The sequence below is a fragment of the Sitodiplosis mosellana genome, unplaced genomic scaffold (genome assembly GCF_009176505.1).
Source record: "Sitodiplosis mosellana isolate CC-2019 unplaced genomic scaffold, AAFC_SMos_1.0 Smas_scaffold_1, whole genome shotgun sequence".
NCBI classification, from domain to species: Eukaryota; Metazoa; Arthropoda; class Insecta; order Diptera; family Cecidomyiidae; genus Sitodiplosis; species Sitodiplosis mosellana.
Window position 1 is genome coordinate 22,265,144 of NW_022595244.1, and position 22,174 is coordinate 22,287,317.

At 37.1% G+C, this 22,174-nt stretch overlaps 1 protein-coding gene across 2 annotated transcripts in view; it reads left to right on the top strand.

Moving 5' to 3' along the window:
• Positions 1 to 22,174, top strand: part of LOC129575682 (uncharacterized) — a 203,090-nt gene that overhangs the window by 38,521 nt on the left and 142,395 nt on the right. The window lies entirely within an intron of this gene.

Below are 22,174 nucleotides of genomic sequence, written 5' to 3' on the forward strand. Positions count from 1 at the left end.
CCCCCCCCCCTTGCACACGTCTGATTTGAATAATAAATTTGCATCTCAATTCCAACTAGTAATGTTGACGACTTTCATCGCATTTGAGGAATAATTCGAAATGGTTTATTGATATTACGAAACTATATTATTACCTTTGTAAAATATTAACATGATAGCTATTGGAACATGATTCTTGAAGCACTGAAACCATTCACTGAACTGACATGCTCCTAGCTTGAATTTAACCTTTTATACGAAATTCAATGCTTCCAAAATGGAAAGCAATTACACTTGTCATGAAAAAGTTCGTTTTCCAAACTTTGATCGTAAATTCGTCCATGCATTTTCTACCAGCCGAATTCGAAAAACACGTTCATTAGAAAATGTAAGCATCAAAATAACTAAACGACTTTTAATTGGGCAACCATTTTTTCATGTGAATTTGTGTGAAAATTGTAGCGCAGCAGGTATCCTAATTTTTTTTTCTCGAAAACCGCAGAAGAATGAACAAATTTTCCCACTTATGTAATTGGTTCAGCAAAATTGCATTTGGATGATAAAGAATCAGCATGAAACGATAGATCGTGATAAAGAAGGCGAGCTATCGTCTAGAGCTAGCCATTGGATAAAAATTAAGCCTTTATATGGACACAATTATGTGCCTCAAACCGTTGCCGCACGCCATTTCATGGAACATTAAAAAAGGAAAATTCCAGATACATTGGGAACATTGTACATTGTACAGCATTAAAAATGTAGAAAATCCATTTTTTATCAACTCAATTAATTTCCATGGTTTCCGTTGACTCATTTCAAATGAGTTGCACTTTCAATTTGCTTGCGAACGACATTGAACATTAACCGTTGATGCACAATTAATAAGTTTTAATTGGAGTTGTTTTAAAAAGTTTCACTGACACATTTAAATTTTCGAACGATGACAAAAATAAGCACTGTTCCGTTTATCGAGTTTTCCGAAAATCATTTAATCCACTCAGGTTGGCCAACAGAAAATGCAATTAAAACGCTACTATTTAATCGAATCAAGTTGATTCAATCAACTAAATTTTAGTTTAAAAAAAAGTACTTGAAATCCTCCTCTGATTCATTGACGAACATCGAAAGTATTTGGCATTCAAACAACGTCATTGTTTTTCCATGAATTAGTATGGACTATGGAATTCAACCCAGTTTTTTTTCTCTCATTTCAAATTCCCAATTTTCAATAAGATTAAACTGAAGCTTTTGAATCTCTTTGGATGTGCCATTCGATTAATTGAATAAAAACATTTGAGCTGCTGAATATTCAATTATGTATAAATAAACACTTCGATAAGAGCAATGGGCAGATTCTGTGTCTTCTCGAGCTAAACTTATAAGTGGGAATCTCTTCAGTGGATTTGAAGAGAAAAAACGATCATATCTTCGAGCTTAAACTCAATTAAAACAACAGGTTCGAAGGTAAAATAAAAAAAGCACATCTACCATTTCGAGAAAGTGTAGTCTTTACACTGTTGTGTATCTTCTGGTGAATCGGAACAGTGGCAATACGATATAGAATAAAAAAGACGAAGCTTTTTTTTCTCTGGCTTCACAGTTTGTGCGAAAAAAGAAAACCAGCATCTAGAAATAGCAACGAAAATGTGAAAGAATTCCGAATAAAAGAAAATGGATGAAGAAAACAATGAAAATGTAGAAGAATAGAGAGCGAATGGGAGCGATGTAGCAATGCATACTTGCATGTAAGAATAATGAGCACTGGAGCAAAATGAAATGCGAATGAAAATCCATTCATGTATGAATTTCGAAGGAAGCAAGTAGAAAAAAAAAAGAACGAGGATAGAGCAATGGATAAGAGCCAAGAATAGCGTCAAGAACACATACACACACAGGCGAACAGGCACACGCATTTAACCGAAAAGAAAATACAATATCACAACAATACGGGATCGATAACAAAACGAAACCGAAAAGAAGGAATAACATTAACGATGAAGACAGGAAGAAACATTCAATGTACTTAGCACACTCAATACGCTCATTGCGTCTTACAATAAGACAATGATAACGAAAGGAATTGCTTTCGTTCGTCTCATCTTGTCTAGTCATTCCCTCTCTCAACTTTTCTCTCTCTCTCTCTTTGTCGATGGCTGTGCAAGTTCGCCTTTTTATCTTTATCTCCTTCTCCATCAGTAGTTGTGCAGTTGTTTAGTTTTGTTTCAATTGTAGTGCTCTTTGAAGCATCTCGTTGTCTATATTTATTGAATTGATTCGGTTCGGTTGGGCTTGGTTTGGTTTACTCTGGTTTGTGTAGTGTTAATGCATATTGCATAGAGCAATGTTATCGAGTATGGAAAGAGAGCGAATGCAGTTTTATGTGATCTCGATTTCAAAAGTGTACTATTGAGATTGCGAATAAGTGCCGAAAGAGATGGAGCAGAAGGGGGAGAGATGGCACAAAAAAAGAGATGAGAACGTGCAACAGAATCTTTTTTAGGACGAACCCTCTGTTCGATAACCGGTTAAGACAACGAATTGGCCGAGATCTAGCGATCCCAACGATAAAATATCAAATAAAGTGCATACAATAAACAATTGAAAATATCACGTTCACTGACATTCGCTGCATACTTTTGCTTGATATATCTGAGATGTAAACAATGCCATCGAAACATCTTTCGATATATGTGCAATGGCGAACAGAACAACCAGAGGAAAGAGAATACGACGAGTTTAGAGTACAATAGTGCGAAGTGTAATCTCTGTGCAATGATTTTATTTGGGATTTTTCTATATCTTCCCTTTTTTGTACATTGAATTCGATTTACGATTCGTATCAATGCATTGCGAGTCTATATTTGCGTTTTAAAATGTTCCATTTTGGGTGAAATCGCGCTTGTTTTTTCCATCTTCGATTTTTTTTCTGAGTCAAATTCTTCACTAACAATCTGTCGGATGAATTTTCCAATTGTTTCTTATTTTCATAGTTCTGATACAAACACTCAGCATTCATCTCATGAAGTTAAAGCAGAGTTTATTGTTTTATGCTCGATTGTTTACGAAACGAATTTTCTTTTCTGTCGGATTTCGCAACGAACGTTGGTTACGTCCACTTTTCATCGATGCATCATCGAAATGTGAACGATGCTCGTTTGTACTACTTTGGATTAAAATGAACCAACAAACACAAGGGAGAAAAAAACATACGATGCATGTTTGAAGGATAGAGCAAGAACATGCACCAAAGAAAGCATTAGAATGCAATGCAATGATTCATGCATCAACTGCTAACCTATATACGTAGATACATTCTTCAATTTCCAGCGGCCAATCAAATGATTCGGACCAATGCGTGTCACTTTATTTCCACCTTTTGCTCGCATTTCTCATAATGCCCTTCAAACAAATTAAATCACGGAGCCATTCAACGACGTTACTATCTCATCCATCACACTCAACCATCGCCAATGACGTTAATTTTAACATAATGTTCTATGTACATTTTTGTTATTTTCTTCAAAACAAACGCTGAATAATTAAATGTTTTCTAATTTACTATCCGAGGCCAAATAATGCGGAAAAAACCATTCCAAGCATTTTTATTCGTTTTTTTGACGGTTTCGATTTAAAAACTCACTTGAATTTCCATTACACTAATAAATTGAACGGTCAATCGTTGCATTATACGGTGCAAAGTGTAGAAAAAACTCGCCCAAGCAAAAATCCACACTGAATCCACGTTGCGTTAACGCATATCTGACACTGTTCTCACACGGTTTTGAACGTAGAACCGTGTGGCTATAGTATAGTAGAGTGTGAACTCGTTTGACATCATTTTTAATTTCAAATAACCGTGTGGATGCGTAGTGAACCATTTGGGTGTTAACTCTTGATACCCGTACAGACCTACACTGCATCCACACGGTTATTTGAAATTAAAAATGATGTCAAACGAGTTCACACTCTACTATACTATAGCCACACGATTCTACGTTCAAAACTGTGTGAGAACAGTGTCAGATATGCGTTAACGCAACATGGATTCAGTGTGGATTTTTGCTTGGGTCATGAGAAAAAAATTGCCGCAAATTTATTTCACGCATTTGCTATTAATGACATGATTGCGATGGAATGAACTGAGGCGAGAAAAAAAGCACAATTGCGACGGTTCATCCCGTGGATAAAATGCTTTAAAAGCGTTTTTTTGGAATGAACAAGAGAAGAAGCAATAAAAAGCGAGTCGAACGAATTAATCAGATTGAAAACAATGAACGATAAAAAACGATGAAGAATATGAGCTTTTGCAAATTTTCGCTGGTATTTGCATGGGAACGTCGCATTCTTATCACACATATGCAAAAAAGCTCATTTATAACGACTGTCACGCAATTTCTTTTCCATTGCACGTGCTAATGGTCGAATGCGTCAAAGTAAGAATACGCGTGATTCGCTGTTCATTGAGGATTTTCGAAATAACATGAACTGGTCCAAATGCCATACAGGCCATATGAGTTCAAAATATATCCACAGCAAATAACGAAAATTAGTTTTTATTAATGCAATTTCTTAAATGCGACTCGACATTTCGACAACTTGTAAGTGATAGTGAACTCTAACAAAATATCAAATCAAATAAACTTAATATATCTATTTGTTGGGTGGTAGAGAGAGCCGCACATGCGACTATTCTTTTTTTGTTTGGTTTAAGGACTGTTTCTAGTGCGCACAGACGTTATAGTGGGTGAGACAGAGAGCGTGTGTGTATGTGTTGGTTGCTCGAGTCCTGAGAAACGGAGATAAAGTATCCTTAGTAAACCGTGTGCGAAAACGACCGCAGTTCAAATAAATGCGTGAGTAATATAAAAGGGACAAATGCCAAGCGAAGCACATAAAACATAAAATAGTATATATAGTAATATGAATTTGGTGTGTGTGTGTGTGTGTGTGTGTGTGTGTGTGCCGTACAGACGCGATGGCTGTGTGCTGAGCACACTGAACAGCACTAGAGCAAACACGACTAAGATCGAATTGTACTGAGGGCTGAGTGGAGCGCCCAGCTAGTCAGCCAGTCAGCCAGCCAGCCAGTGAGAGAAAGCAAAAAAAAAATGGGAAGAGATAGTAAATGTTGCCTTAGCTCGGCAACATCATCAAATAATCTTCTAATTTATTTTTTTTCGTTCGTTTCCAGTGTGTCTCTCTCGTACTCAGTTTAGTTTTGACTGTTTGCGTTTGGGTAGCTGCGTAATCTGCACAGTATTTTGGCTATGTCTTATGTAAGTTTAATATGAGCTCAACTATTTAAGTAAGATCCAGTGTATTAAAGCAAATGGCACAAGCGAATAATACTCACAGTGAACATGAATGTGCTCGAATAAATACAATTCTTTTCCCGTCTTTCTTTTTTCCTTCGTCGCATACCATACAATGCGAGTACATCACACAGACTGTAGGAGACAGAGGATGGACGGGCAAAGTGGTGGAGGCATCTCTCAAACTCTCAAGCTCTAGCACATTGTACACATACACATCGAGTGGGAGCGAGTGAGAGATGTAGAGCTCAAATAAAAAAAAAGCTCACATTCACAAATAACCTTTATCTAAAAAGATATTATTATCTTCTTGCTTTAATTCAAAAAATGGCGAGGATTTATTTGCGATGTGTAGATTTTTCTTCTGTCGTTTATGTGAAATAACTTTTAAATTGAGCTCACTCACACTCACTGTGTGTGCGGGTTTGTGTATATGTTGGCTGATACCATTCACGCTGAATTGTTCCAATGCGATTTGCTCACATTCGTTCAGACACTTGCGTACATCCTTACCCATTCCCTGCCATCCAAATATTGTCGGGCCATAGGCAAATCTCTGTCGCTCTCTATACGCCAGACCGTATCATTCCCGTTTGTTATGTGTACATATCTTTCTTTCTCTCTATTATCATTTATTTTTCTGCGTTTTTTTTCTATTAATTTAACGCGCTTCGCTTTAATACGATTTTATCTTATCGCACACAATTCTATGCGAAAGACACACTTTGTCTAAGTCAGGCAACGAGACGACCCAAATAAAGCGAATGCCTAATGTTCGGATGTTTTGAAGCAAAAAATAATTATAGATGCACGAGACGCGATTACACCAAATTAAATCAAGTTCAACGTCATGTGACATCAATATTTCAGCCGCCAGTCACATTTCAGGCCTAAATCAATTTATGTAGCCCACTTACAAACAATTAGGTATTTAGCCAATGAAAACTTCTACATTCACAAAATAAAAGTCAGAATTTGTGTGGATTTTTCAACGTTTTTCTCAGAATTTTTCCAATGATGAAGTGGAATTTAGGTTGTTGTTCTCTCGTCTGCAGGAGATTTTTTTTCTCTTCATTAACTCATATTTCATTAGTGCAACTTTTGTAAATCGATTTGGTGGTCTCATCATTTTTGAATTTCAACTTAAAATCGAATTACAAATGTCGTTTTATGTTCGGCGTTTGGGGCGTGATCACGACGATTTGATTGTTTGATTGTTTTGATAACAAATGAGCATTTTGTGCTGCCTGTTCGTTTGGTGTGCTCGTTTATCTTTGGTGTTTCATTATGATCTCGGCAAATCGTTGTCAGTCGTATTTGATGTATTTCTTCTCTCGCGTCCAGCGTGTGTGTGTGTTGGTGTTAGTGTTAGTTTTGAGTGAGTGCGTGCGTGCGTGCGTGTGTAGAAAGCAGTTTTTCATGCCATTTATCTCAATACGCACTATTTATAAATTTGGCGGTTTATTTCTGTCATTTGCTTTCGTTTGTTTGCTTGCTTTGCCTAACTGTTCACTGTTTTCTTTTTCTTTCGCTTTACTTTTTCTCATTTGATAGGGTAAAATGGAACAACACACACACACTGTGACACTAATGGAATCACATTTGGGCTGTTGATACACACATACGTGATGGTCACACATTGCCAACAAGAATGGAAACGAACGAAAATGAAACGAGAATTTGAGCAAATATGCGAATCCATAAATGAAATGATATTTTATATCCACATTACGTTATTTTGTCTTCTCTTCTTTTTTTTTGTATTGCCAACTTTTTGTATTTTTGTCTGTGTATTCGTTCGTTTGATTGTGCTTCATGTGCGTTGGGTCGTTTTTTTTATTGGTTCATTCGTTGGCGCACTCAGACCGTGCGTGCATCGTAGCGAATTTTCGTCTTTTTCTCTTGGCTGTCTTATTGTTTTTGTCCATTTTTTGTTCTGTTTTTCACATTTTTTTCCGTTCCAATTTCATTTGCTTGACCACGAAATCTTGTTTTGGTTCTTCAATGATAGGTCCCTTCTTCAACTTGGCCATTCCTCTTGTTTGGAAATAATTTTTCATTCTGTGTGTTTTTTCCTCTTCAGAATTTGTTAGAGCATTTAGTTGCGTCTTTTTCTTACTTTCTTTCATTCCCTCTTGTTTTCTTTGCTTTCTCTCCCTCTTCCTTCCTCTACTGTTCTATCATCATGGTGTCATGTTGCTTCGTTCCTCATAAAAGAACAGACTAAACATTTGACGATAGAAATCAGTTTTGTTTCGCCACCGTCAGCCATCCGATGGATTTGTGCAAAACAAACTCTCTTGAAAAAATAACGACAACTTGATGATGGCTCTTGTGAAACTTTTGCAAAGTATCCATCTCATTCCACAGCACACATTGAATTTGATAATAAAATTTGACCTTTCGATCCTCGTAAAAAAACTTGATGCTGATCCAATGTTATGATTCATCTGAAGTTGTTAATATATTTGTTTTCTAATTCATTCGAAAACAGCGAAACATCACAGACAAACATATATAAGCTATTGATTATTTCAAGTGAAATTTAGGGCAAACAAATCCTTTATTTTGAACGGGCAACCGTTTCATTGTGCTTCATTACATGTTAAATGTGCCTAAATCAACATCGTTCATAGATAGCGATCCAATAATCCGCGAAAATGAAGTAGACGAAAGGCAAAACCGAGCAAAAAAACAAAGCGAAACAAATACATTGCGTGTCGTTGTTATAAACTAACCCCAAAAATAGATGTTTTTCATTCGCTTGCAAAACGCGATTTTTTTCTCTCGTTCCCATTTATGCAATCCAATCGTTAATAACCGGATATAATAATGGAAGGAGGCTGTTTTGAAGCTAAAAATGCTTCGCATAAACTCTTTGGGCTGTCATGTTTTCTACGGTGCACTTCCCTTTTTTTATACCGCATGAATTATAGAGATTGTCTTAATTTTCATTATCCCATTGTAATCACGTGTTTGTACGCTTTTTGCTATCCCTCCTTTTTCGGCTCATCACCAGTAACCGAACAACGGTATTAAAAATACCAGGAAATAGCTCCCCGAATGCTCAAGATGAACAGAGAGAAAGAGAGAGAGAGAGAGAGAGAGAGAGAGAGGGAAAAGCGGCGAACGAGAGAAAAAAGTGGAAAAACCGAGCGAATGAGCGGACGAATAAATTAGTCAAGAGAAAAATACCAGCATTGTTATTATTATCTGATAGTGCAAATTGCAAAAAGCGGCAAAACGATTTGAGGAAGAAGCATCAGCCAAACCGTCCATAAATAACGTGTGCGCACACACACAGCAACGAGCGGCAACGGCACCATCAAAATTGTTGCTATTTTTGTTAGTACTTCTGCTGAAAAATAATGTACTCGCCTAATGGTTTTTGGAGCGCCATTATAAAGTACTCAATTGAGTAACAGCGAATGGTTGAAGAACCGAGAGAGGCAAAGCAACGAATAAGACCAAATACTCTAAGTACCAAAGACCACTTTCTAGTTGCGTGCTCTGTATCGGCGAGTGGTATATGCACAACATTGACGCTTTTTGACGCTAGCAGCTTTCAAATATTGCTCTTTTATTGCCCCATCATTTGCATCGTTCGCTTCTTTTATTTGCGTGTTGTTTACTTTTTGTCGATCTTAAAGCAAATGGAGAAATAACTCGACAAATGTCAGCTTCACTTTGGCATAACAAGTTGAAAAGAAGAGTGAGAGTGAAAGCATTGCTAAGAAATAATTCAAACGAATTGTATTGTGATGATGCTATTGACTATTGCTGCAGACTGCAGTGCTATCAAATTCAAAGTGCACAAGAGCAACAGAAAAAATATCATGTTCCAACGCTAACGAATGATTAAATGCGCATAGTATTCGTTGTTTTTTCTTCTGCTTTTATGTTTATCTTTCGATTGGTCCCATTTTTATTGTGCAATTGTTCAAATGAAATTGAGCTCTAATTGGAATTTAACTGACTTTATGACTACTTTCTTCAGATGTGAAATGTATGCAATTGACGCTTACAAGTTGGTGGCCGAATAAGTTATGTGTGAATTTAATGTCGATGTATGTCCCGTTTCGAGCAATATTCTGAAGATTCATTTGGAAACTTATTTGGTCACTGTAATCTTGGATCTTTAACACAGTAAAACTAATCCAGTGTTAATAGATCAATCTCATTATAGAAAATCAAAGTTGAGCAAAGCCAAAAATAACAAAGAAAAAAACACAAGAATCTTCATTCTGTGGGCTTGATGATTGCAACTTCGTTCGTGCTAAAAATAAAAAAGTATTGAAAACAATCTGTGAATGCCTTATAGAAAATAGATCATAATATTTCGCGGGTGAAAGGCTATCTTGCTGCACTATGCAGCACATTTGATTTACCCATACGCAAAAGAAGAAAACAAACATTGAGAAAACTCGTCGAACTGATTGCAATTTGATTATGTTTGTTTAGTGCACTGACAATGCAAACGTTTCTGATTTCTTTCGTCGAACGCTGTGATTTTTTATCATAAAATTGATTGGAATACTTATTTTTACACACTGATAGAACGAGATGCGATTCGAACTTGAAAATGATTATGTCTGAACTCTGGGCAGTGTTTCCATGACGTTTTTGGAATTTAATTGGAATAAATCAACAAAATTCAATTAATGACATTCAGTGTAAAAGAATATTCCTTTATTCTCGTCTAGGGGCATTTAACTCGAAAAAAATTCGTTTTATGCGAAGAATATGCGCTTCAACTTATAGTATGTGCCGATTTCTTCGTACTATGCGTATTATGCGGTGCCTATTCGTTAGAAGTGCACACATTCGATGTCCGAATACTGCACATAGACCATTCATACTGCGAATAATTTCGCATGAATCCTACTAAAATGTTTCCTTCTCTGATTGATCACACGCCACAATATCGACTATTTTGAATTCAAAATTGCAACGACTTTTTTCATGTAAAAATTCAAGAAATACTTGACTGCAAGTGTTTGATTTGTACTTATTTCGGTTCACATTTTTTGCTTATCATTTTTGTTAACTTCAATCATTTGTACATATGGATTTTTTTATTATTTATAATCCAGATGCTATTTCCAAGTATAATGAATCGTCGCACTTATTTTTTCAATGATTTTTATATATACCAGAACTATCGGCGGTTTTACTTCAATATTTGTATACTATATCATTTTGATTTTCGTTTTTATTCTTATTCTTTGCTATTATATTTTAATTTTGTGTTATATTTAAATTCAATTTTCATCAAATAAGAACAATCTCATTAGCAAGAGATTTGATAAATATTAAAGACAGAAATTATTGATGTGAAATATTGTTTGAACGAACCTTAACAATACAACAGAATGTTGACATTGTGTTGATACGTCTTAAATCGCATCGTGGCGTCATTATGTGCACGCGTATTCGCTTCTATGCGTAATATTCGTGACTATGTGCAAAATTCGACACACTTCACTGTGGCACACAATCTATGCGCGTTTATCCGTACAAATCGCATATATGAAAAAGAGTAAAAAGCCCCTAGATTCTCGTTCAATTGAATTTATTTTTTATTACAAAGCCTACAAAAAAAATTCTTTCTAGTCTTTGATGTTCATGTCCGAATAAATTCCGTATTTACTGCAATTGACACTAGTATCCTCTTCAAATAAAATGGCACACGTCTTCTGTTTAGATACGCCTAAAAAAAATTCTAAAAAGGAAATTATATGAATTTTGTCATAAATCAAACATTGAATAATAATGAAATACGAAAACATGGAATAATCATAAAGTAGAAATGCCTAGGGGGATTTAACTACGTGAAAACTTGTAAAAAAATGATATAAACGCGCACGAAATTGTTACATTCAACAGAGAACTTGCATGATTCCACTCAGTTGACAAGTTCCGTATTAAAACAACATGCGCGAACTTGTGCGAGTTCGTGTGCAAACATGAAGCTGGACGACGCGCACACATCAGTCGTTCCATTTATTATATCTATCTGGATTAACTTTTACTTCCAACACTTTCTCCAGCTCTTTAAAAATATTTCCTTTGTCCATTTTATAATTATATAAATCTTTGAACTTTTGGAAAGGATGTGAAAAATCTTTATACACGTAAACAACCGATTTTTAGTTTGAAACACGTTTTAGTTGTCAAATAACAACTTGAAAAACGCGCAAAACCATAAACAAACTTGTGTAAACTTGTGACCGTGCGCGTCAGTACGTACAACGAACGCGTCGAACTTCCGCGAACCAAGCAAACTGGCAGAAAACATGCTGCACTCGTAAGAGTTAAATTCCCCTAGAGAAATGCTCACCTCTTTTGGTTCTCCTGGAACACTTGGTCCTTTGAGTATCCAAGCGATGCGCTTCGCTTCATTGATTTCCGAAGGATTCAACTCTTTGACTAAAACGATGTCAAAAATTTTTGAGAAAATTTCATCCGGTGGTGAGCCCGTTTTGTCTTCAGATTTAATTTCATTGAAATGTTCCGTGTACTTTTGCCAAACGTCCAAAGCCGTACGATTTTTCATCGAAAATCCGTCATCCGCAGCCAATTTCACGAGAGTTGCCTGAAAATATATGGAATACTCAATTGTGGCTTGAACAGTGAGATTCTTGGTCTGACTATGTCTTGAAACGAAAGACGTTTCCCAAACAGAATAAATGTGTTGAACAGAAGCAAACCAACAACTTGATTGTAGTAAATAGAGGAAATAAAATCTGCGATCTAGTGTACAAAATCCAGCACACGTTAAAATTTGGCAGCACTCACCATACAAGCAAATGGAGATTCGTCTGATTGATGTGGATCACCGATCTTCTTCATGACGCTGATCAAGTCATCAATATTTTTCGGTTTTACGCCGTCAATCGCTTTGAATTTATCACGAATTTTGTTCACATGAACTGATCTAAAGTAAAACAACAACAACTATTCAGGTAAGCCCTACAAAAATGAATTCCTTCATGTCTTCCGATTGATTATATCGTTTCTAATTAGTTAAAACACCAAAAATCTTTTAAGATCAGAGATAAAAACATTTAATAAACTATAATGCCTATATTCAAACCTGCACAAGACCGATAAAAGCAAGCAATGAAAGTAACTTCATTGCATCGATTTAATGTGCCGAACACAATACAAACTGAGACGATGCTTGATGTCAATTCATTGAATTTCAATTTTGTTATGATGTGTACTGCCCGCATTATCAGTCTCTTATACATCTGGTTATGGGCTAGAGATTATAATCTCTTGCTACACTGATGAATCAGATTCTCTTAGCATCAAAATTGCTTGGAAATAGTTAGTTTGACTTTGATTAATCTTGTGAGCAAATCACGTGAATGAATTGGGCCTTATACTATTTCCATGGCACACAATTGTAATTGTGTGCGATTCTTTTGTCCACAGATCGTTTTCCTGGAAATGGCATTGTGTATTTATGAAAGAGAAGAGAGTGATGTCAATTGTAATCATCAGCTCTCTCTCTCTCTCTCTCTCTCTATCGCCGTTTCAAAATCAATATTGTTTTTACTTTTCCGTACACACCGTGTCAAGGGAAAGTATAGGAATTGATCCCGAAAACTTTTTCCATAAAATTAGCTTAGATCATCATAAAAACTCATGAAATGCGTAGAAAACCAGTTTTTGAGACACTTTTCCGTTCGTGTGCGCTCGCCGTTGGTGTTTGTTAACACGATAACTCAAAAAATAATTGAGATAATCAAAATCTGAAAGTTTCAAAAGTTTTGTGTCCGAAAAACTTAGTTTAAGTTCGAAGATGCGCCATTTTCAATTTGATCCTGGGGTACTTGCCACTTTCACCAAAAAATGAAAGCTCAGAAAGTTTTGAGCTAATCGGAGCCGATTTACGGGCACCTTCCATACAAAATTGTCGAAGTTTTAACTGAAGTGACCGATTTTTCACTAGAAAACTGCCTTTATTCAAGAAAATTCACGAAAAATGACCAAAAGTGCGGACAACGGTACGGAAAAGTTCGGGATTACGAATGTAATTCTTTTTATTTGATATTCCATCGTATCGATGATAAAAACGATTGTTTACATGATAATGTCAAATAATTGTCGTCTGCGCGAATTCAATTCATTTTTACGAGTATTTAACGAAAATTCAAATCAAAAGCTCACAATCAACACATTTCCCAATGATGAATAATTTAGTTTGCCCACTCGAAAACTTGAGCTCTTGTTACGCAATGGATGGTTGTGGTGGTGTCTTTGCTGAAAAACAATTCACTTTCCGCCTCACAAATCAAAAATTTGTTCATGGTTTCATTTTTACTTTGCTTGTCATTGACTCTTGGCACTCTTGTCGGTCGAATGAGAATGTAAATGGTAACGTCATATCATTGCTATTATAATTATTTTTCATTATTTTCCATGCGACAGCAACAATGTTGGGGTTTGGTATGCAGCACATTATTAATAGCTGTGTCATTCGTGCAACATTCATCGAGTGATATCTAGAGTTAAATTAATGGTTAGTATCTGGGCAAATGATTTCCATTTGCTTGTACATGTACACATTCAATGCGTGTGCGTTTGTGTATGCTGGTAATATAACCAAATCTCGGGTTGAACAAGTCCGAAAAATGATATGCGGTTAAATTCATAGTGAATTCATCTCACGACAAAATTTAATGCCTTAAACCATCAAAACTAAAAGAAAGTATGAAACGAACAGCACACACACACAGAAAAAAATTTAGCATCCAGTTTGAGTATGTTTTATGGATGCAATGAACTTTTCCATATCCAGCACACGCAAAACCTTCCTTAAATATGAGCTATTTGTTGAATGAGAGAAGAGTTTTATGAGGAGAAATTTTACTACCAAATCGCTGTTATTAATATTTTACATGTCCCAATGAATCTTCTCTCTATCTCTTGGTTCACTCTATCTGGTTTGTGTGTGTATGTGGTGTGGTATCGCTCCGTTGCGGATGTACAAATGGATTTAAACACGTAACAATGCACGCATTTCAAGCAGTTCTCTCTTTCTCTGGTGCGCCATCGTTACAAATTTGTTTTTTGACATCAATTCCCTGATTTAATTAAAGCATAAGCTCCATTATGAATTTGTTATAAACCGTAGCATAAATTGTGTGACACCAAGCATACGGCTCTTCGCTTCATCTAATCCAAATGCACACACTCACTCACCATTCCATCTACATGGAAAACATGCAAAATTCGTACTTCAAGGAAAACTCAACATTTGAATACGCACAAGCAAAATGATCTTAATCAATTCGGTGGTCACATCGATTGCCTATATCGTGTATTTTCAGCCATACCCGTTCAACTCAAATCTATTTTATGTCTCGAATTTCTATTTACCTTTATAAAGACATCGCTGTTGATTCGAATATATATCATATCGTCAGCAAGAGAAAGGTGAATGGTGTGATGATAATATCAGAAATTGTTTGATAACACTTGACTCGGATACATTTCATATGGAGTATTCAGTGCAGTGGCTTTGGAATCTACAGTCTTTCAATTAGAGGGAAATGCATATCACTTTTTGGAATTGCATTTCAAATAGCTCGTATCGTTTGCAACTTGATAATAATTTTGAGATGATTGTCATCGTCATTCACCGCCAATGTCGTCGCCAACGTCGTCGTTAACATTGCTGCTGCTGTCGCTGCCGCTGTTGTTTCAATCCCCGTGCAAGAGCACATCATCAGTGTCAACAGTAACACAAACGATACAGCACACACACACACACACACTGCAACACTCAGATCCAAATCCACACACTCGGTCGTTTGCTTGCTCTGAAATTGAAATGCAAGTTGTATATAATGAAATGAGATGAAATCCATGGCTGCTCTGATGACTGTGGCTCTTTGGTTTTATGGATTTACTGGATGTTCTGCTTTTTCATTTTTACTCTTGTATCATGTGTGCAAATATTTATGCATACGTCAAACTTTACCGCACATATCATTCTTATCTTTCCGTATGAGCGGAGAGAGAATTTTGGTGAGCTGAGTGTATTGCTCGGTGGTTGGTGTGCACAGTTCAGTGCCTAAGATTAACCGAAAACTGCACTGCTTTCGCAAACATTTCTAAATGAATTAAGTTCTTTGAAGCATTCCATTCGAAACCCACTTCAATGAAGACATTGAAAAAAAAAAACGATTCTTCATACGCCGAAGAAGGTCGTTAGCTATGCATTATATTTTTTAAGCAAACATGATGCGCTGAGAGTACATCGAGACACAATAGTAATAAGCAGGTTCATTTTTATTATTTTTTTATTATCATTTCTCTCGTTTCCCTTGCCTTGTTGTTCCGGTGTCATCAGGCGACATGAATTGATATTTTGCTGTTGTTGTTGTTGTTGGGAGTGACGGCAGCGGTGTACATTTCATTCAACATTATTCGAGTCGGTATTGCCAGTTAAACATTATTATCACTATTACATCGCTCAATTCCACTTGACTATTAAACTTGTATTATTCTTTCTGCTTGAACGGGAGCGCGTTTGTCTGTGCGTGATGCGTGTCTCGTGTATGTGTGCGAATGTGTATGGAGAAGAAAATGAACGCGTGCTCACTCTCACCCTCACCAATCCGCCTGCTCTTTGGCTTTATTCCTTTTGTTTCTTCATTTACTCGGATAATTTTCAGTCATTTTCTTTCATTGGCTGAAGCAAAATTATTGTTACTAAACATTGCGATTTCCGTGCTCCAACAGCAGTGGCAGTAGCAGTAACATTTCAAATGCAATAGAGCAAAGATAAATGCCACTTGGTGCTCAAATAAAAGTAAACGACTTCAACGCACACACATCGTAAATAAAATGTGGAGAGATAGACGAAACAACAACAGCAACAACGACGAAAAAAATGAAGAAGCGAGCGAAGAATGTAGTAAGTATGGGGACAAAAATATTAAGGTCGAATATAATACTGAAACTGGTGCGACACAGACTTCATCACATGTCAATGCAGTTGTGAGCGAGCGCTTCAAACAGTTTTCTGACAGAGAGAGAAGCATGAAGATGAAGTAGAAGAAAGAAGGAGAGAAAAAATACACGAATCCAAACACACAAAGAAAATAATAATTGTCTGTTGTATGAAGAGTATGATTTCAAGAGGATAAATAAATAAGAGATACGCGCGCGTGCATTCATTTAGGTTATACGCGATATGCCTTCGTCAGTTGTGTGCCGTTTACTTTGAAGTAAGCTCTGTTCACGGCAGTTCGTAAGTACAGTTAATTTTTTTCTGCTTTATTCATTCTGCTGCCACTTATTCTCTCATTTTTAGTCTGTTGCGTTTCTGGTGGCGCTCTCAAAATCATCATCTTCAGTACGAAAGTCATGTCAAAATCAGAGCCATTGTTGTGAAAAATGTTTGGGGCGTGTGCACGTTCATTCCACCGATTATATTATTCATTAGATGTTTTTGGGGCGAAAATTATTATGCGAATTTGATCATTCTTTCCGTACTTAGGCTTAGGAGAGAGAGAGAGAGAGAGAGAGAGAGAGAGAGAGAGAGCAACAGTTCTGCTAGAATACATTGGAAATCACAAATGGTGGCCATTTTTTTCATTCACTTTTTTGCCTCGTACATGCAAACGTTCAATTTGATAAATTTTCCATCGTCACCTATCACTTGTTCAGTGTAGCAGATGATGTTATTTGAATTGTTGCAATGCTGACACAACTGTTCAGAAATTATTACAATCTATTTAAAGCGTCATCATCCAGCAGAGACAACCAAATTTATCACTATTGACATCATTGTTCATCGTCATTGCGATTACTTGGTACACAGCCATAGCTTCCTATAAGGTGACCAGATGTACGGATTTTATCCGTACAGTAAGGAATTTTCGGTAAATTACGGTACATTTTAAATATCAAATGTGCAATGATCATTTGATTCACTTTTTTCGAAACTGGGGTATTTCTTTTTCAATTCATCGTTGAACACATATCGGCTACGTGACATTTAAAGGAAAAAAAATTGACAAGCAGAGCAAATCTTCAATTCAAATGATCGATTCGGTTTCGGAGATTGATCTGACTAATTACTTCTTACTGACCTATTTATAAGTGCCAATAAATGCTTACGCCGCATATTCTCGCGACAGAAACATCCAGAGACGATATTTTGATTCAAAGTATTTATATTGAGAGGTGTCACAATAATTCGGCCAAAACAGCTGGTGCAGCGTCAGCTCACCAGTTTATGATAGAACAAAGCGAAACGAAATGTATTTTTATTTAGACTGCTGAAATTATAAAACTTCCAATATGACAATATGCTGATTTTCGCTTCGTTCTATCAACAAACCTGTGAGTTGTTTAAATTCAACTGAAAAACTGACGCTGACGCTGCATCAGCTGTTTTGGCCGAATTATCGCGACTCCTCTCAATATAAATACTTTGAATCAAAATAACGTCTCTGGATATTTCTGTCGCGAGAATATGCGGCGTATATAATAAATAATTTACTTTTGCATGTACGGATTTTTGTACGGATTTTCGTTGCCAAAGTACGGATTTGTACGGATTTTTTTAAATCAATTTTGACTGTTTGTACGGATTTTCCTGTTTGCAGATCTGGTCACCTTAGCTTCCTATTCGTGAATGGTGTTTTTTAATAAATAATATTTATGTTCGGCCATTCTCGCACATTTTCCATTCATTACGCAACCACTTTTAATCCGGCATATGTATTCCCTTCGATTATGATGGTTTAATATAAATAAGTGTGAATCATTGAAGAGAAAGTCGCCCTAGCAAAACAAATCCCATTTCTTCATATAAAATCTTGTGGTCATGATTGTGAAATGCAGAAGATGTTGATGTTATAGTTGTTCTTTTACGTCAGGGTGACGCTGGTTACACCATTTATTTCGATTTCAAGTTCAAATTGACAATATTCCCAAACTCAATGGATTCATTTGCAACTTCTGAATTCGCTTCTAATGTTTTTATTGCATTCCATCCGAAGTGCATTAATGCACCAAAAAACCGACTGATTCGACACAATTGTTCGGTATTGTCGTATTAAAAGCTGACAACTTCTGCTGTTGTATTTGTGTGCTTGTTGTATACATAAGATTTAAGTTGACTGGTATGGACTCGATGGGTATGATGAACTTTAAGGGAATTGGAATCGAAGCACCTTCGACCATAACGGAATTACGAAGCAAAAACTTTAGTTTATGAAAGTTTAAAAGAATGTGTTCAAGCAAAGAAGAAGCGAGAAAGGGAGAGGGAGATTGTCGGAGACTCTTCGAAAATTCAATCATAAATTCTCGCACAACTAAATAAATAAACTTGAGAGAAAGAGAGAAAATCGCATAAAATAAGCTATGGCACAGAGCAATTTTTAGTATTTAGTATTTTGTGTCCTGGGAATTTTGGCTTTTAAAATTTATTAGTTTATAAACCAGTCAATAAATTTCAGATGCCTGCTAAAATGCTCAATGAAGAACTATAAAAAAAATTCCTTGCGTCAATTACAAAGAACTCGACCGAAAATGGGTAAAGTTTTGCCATTTAGCATAAACGCGGTAACGCAGCCGCAGGAGTACTCACACAGTTTCTACCCTCTTTGTCATTCTCGCTAGCACACACTTACACATGCCATATCTCATTTCCTCTCTATTCCAAACCAGATAAAATGCTATCGTTCAATGTACGCATACCGTACACAGTCGGTTTTATGAAGTAAAGCAGCACTCTGCACTTGTATCCGCAAATAGCGAAACAAAGGCGGATCTCTCTCTCTCTCACTCTCGAATTTCGGCAAAAATCCGAGACGAAGTTTACATTGACAATTATTTCGACCGAAATCAAAGCCAAACTGTTGAAAGCCAAAACACAAAAGAAAATCACACGCAGATCCCATTGCAGCGACATGCGTGCGAAAGCGAACGAACAAATGAGCGGGAGCGTCTCGTCCAACGTTTCCCAGCAAAATATGTTGGCTCGAAAATTCATGAGATGCCTGGATCTTTTATTAAATAGCGCAAACCCTTCAAAACAAACATACTTAACCGTTTGAAAATTATTTTCACTGCTACAATGTATAGCGAGGACTAGGCAATACGTGATGACGATGGCAAATGTCTTATGCACGCTCCATTCAATCACCCGAACAATCTTCCTCAGGAAGGAGCCCAAACCATTTTTTTTTATCTCGTTCTTTTGGTAAAATGAAACGAAGAAGCCAAAACGAAATAAAACACTGCATAAACTAACACAAAAGTTGTTGCGAAATTCCATTTTACAAAGAATGCCACCAAGTTGCTGGCATACACAGTACACTCTCTCTCTCTCACACACACACACATACTGAGCCACTGTATGTGACTGACAAGAGTCGAAATCATAAAGGCGATACGAAGAAGATGAAGGCGATGACGACAGCATGGCAGTGGAACACCCAAAGTACATAGTAACAAAGAATGAAACGGTTGAAATTACAAGAATTTCTACAGAAATTTTTTATGCCGCTCTCTGCCGGTTTCGGTTTGGTGCGGTGTGTATAGAAGAAAAAAAATAACGACAAATTTTGTGGCAATACCATTAACATTTTCCAGAACATTTTCTCTTCTCTTGATCCGGGCCTGGTCACATTATTTTCAAACAAAAGGAATGGGCCTAAAAAAACTGAATTCGAAATAGTAACTATGCACCTCGTCCACATCGCTCAATCACACTTGATCGCATTAAATCTTTTTAATTTGAAATTATTTTAAAGCTTCGCTACCTCAATCACTTGTCGCATTAAATGGTCATAAATGCGTGGAAGACGTTGGACAAAAGACGACAAGATATTCATTAAATGTTGATGTTTGCATAATTGAGCACGTCGTTTTTTGGCATGGATTTTGAACAATGAAAATGGCACCCAAGAAAAATGCGATGCGAAAATGTTTCAGCCGAATCTCAACAGCCGAGCTTGTGATGAATACATATCAAAAATTTGCTGGATTCAGACACATCCGACGTCAGCATCGTCGGTAAACACATGGAAAATTGAAAAGCATCATTAAACAATATCAATCTCATTTGAAAATCCCATGACAATGGAAATGCCGTCGAGTCGATTGAAAGCAAGCAAATCAATACGCCAAATGGAGCCGAAGAGATTCCATTAACTGAATGGGGAACAAAGGAATATTTGACAAAACCGCTCTTGTTTGTAGTTTTAGTTGTTTTCAGTTGCTCGTGAATCAATTACACTCTTTCAACGTTCATTGATCTTTCTTCGGTTTTTATCCCGAATTGCGTCTCAAGGCAACGACAGCGCCGAACGAAAAAAGAAACATAAACAGAAGGTTTTCATAAGTTTGCAACACAAACATACGAAAAATGTGATCGTTACCAAATGTGATGAATATATTTATCGAAGAAGGAATCGTCGCGGCTACAATAACGCTCAACTGCTCTGCATGGACTTTGTGTTTGCCTAACAAATAAAGTTTATTCACAATTCGAACCAATTTAAATATTGATCCCATTTGTAAGACAATCCGAAGACGAGCAAAGTTGATCCGAACGAATGGGCGAATGGAAGAAGGGAGAAACAACGCCACCAAATTCCATAAATGCATGATGTTTTCGGTTTCGCAATGTTCCATTCGTTAGCCAGTGTATGGCATTTAATCGTTCAGCAGCATCAACAGCATTGTAGCGAATGAATAATTGCCCATCGGAACTTATGCTGTAACAATTTTGTATTTTCATGTGCAGTGAGTGGCTGCGCTGGTGGATGTACGAGCGAGTGTGCGTGCGTGTGTATAAGAGGGCATATTTAATTTATTGTCTGGGAAAGTGTTCATATTTGGCACAGTGTTTGATACGGTTTGTTGTGCGCTTGTGTTATTGTTGATGTTGCTGCTGCTGCTGCTGCTGCTACTTCTGCTGCTATGCGACCGTTTCTCTCTCTCTCTCTCTCTCTCTCTCTCTTTCGCACACGCTCGCTCACTCCGGCATTTATCCGTAGCGATGGTGTTCTCTCTTGCTCGGTGTCTCTTACGCTGGTTCGCTCGTTCGCTTCGCTTGACATCTGTGAACCGAAATTGAGTGTGTGCGTGAGCTCGTCTACGGTCTGCCGACGAGTATAAAAAGACTGCATACAGAAATTTCAATCTCTTTCACTCTTCGGTGTGTCGCTATCAACTATTATCCAGTTTGTAGAGTAAAGCTCAACATCCAAAGGCCTCAACCATAGAGCAATGGGTTTCGTCGGGAAAAGTGAATGTAACACACTTGCACGCAACAAAAACCAACGAGTGGCAAACCATTTCGTTGTCTGCAGTGTTTCGTTGGCGGCTTTTGGCATGTTGAATGAGAGAAGTAGCAACACGGGTTCCGTTCTCATCGCCGTCGTTTCAACAGAGCACCGAGAGAAAGGAAAAAGCGCCGCATTCAACAACATCAACATTTTCGTGCCATTTCATTGAAACAAGTAGCCCCATTCACATCACATAAGACCCTCTTCGTGTGTGACACAGATATATTCCATCCGATTGCGATGCGAAAGCAATTCTATATTGCGTACGGCGTTTCGCATCCCTCATTGCACAATACACAAAGCTTCTTCGCTCGTTTGTTCACAAACAGCACACAGTCTCTTCAGCTGCCGTCCGATTTCACCAAAACGCAGCATCCACACGCGCCATCACCATAATCGAAATGTGAAAAAAGCAGCGTCGCCCGTTTGCGTCCTTTTTTTCTCTCTCTTGTTTGTGCTTTTATCTCCCGCAATGTTCATTTGACATGCGCACACTCGAAATCGTTAGCAGATCCAGTCACAGCCTACAACAGTTGCCACTGAGCTCGCGAATTGAAC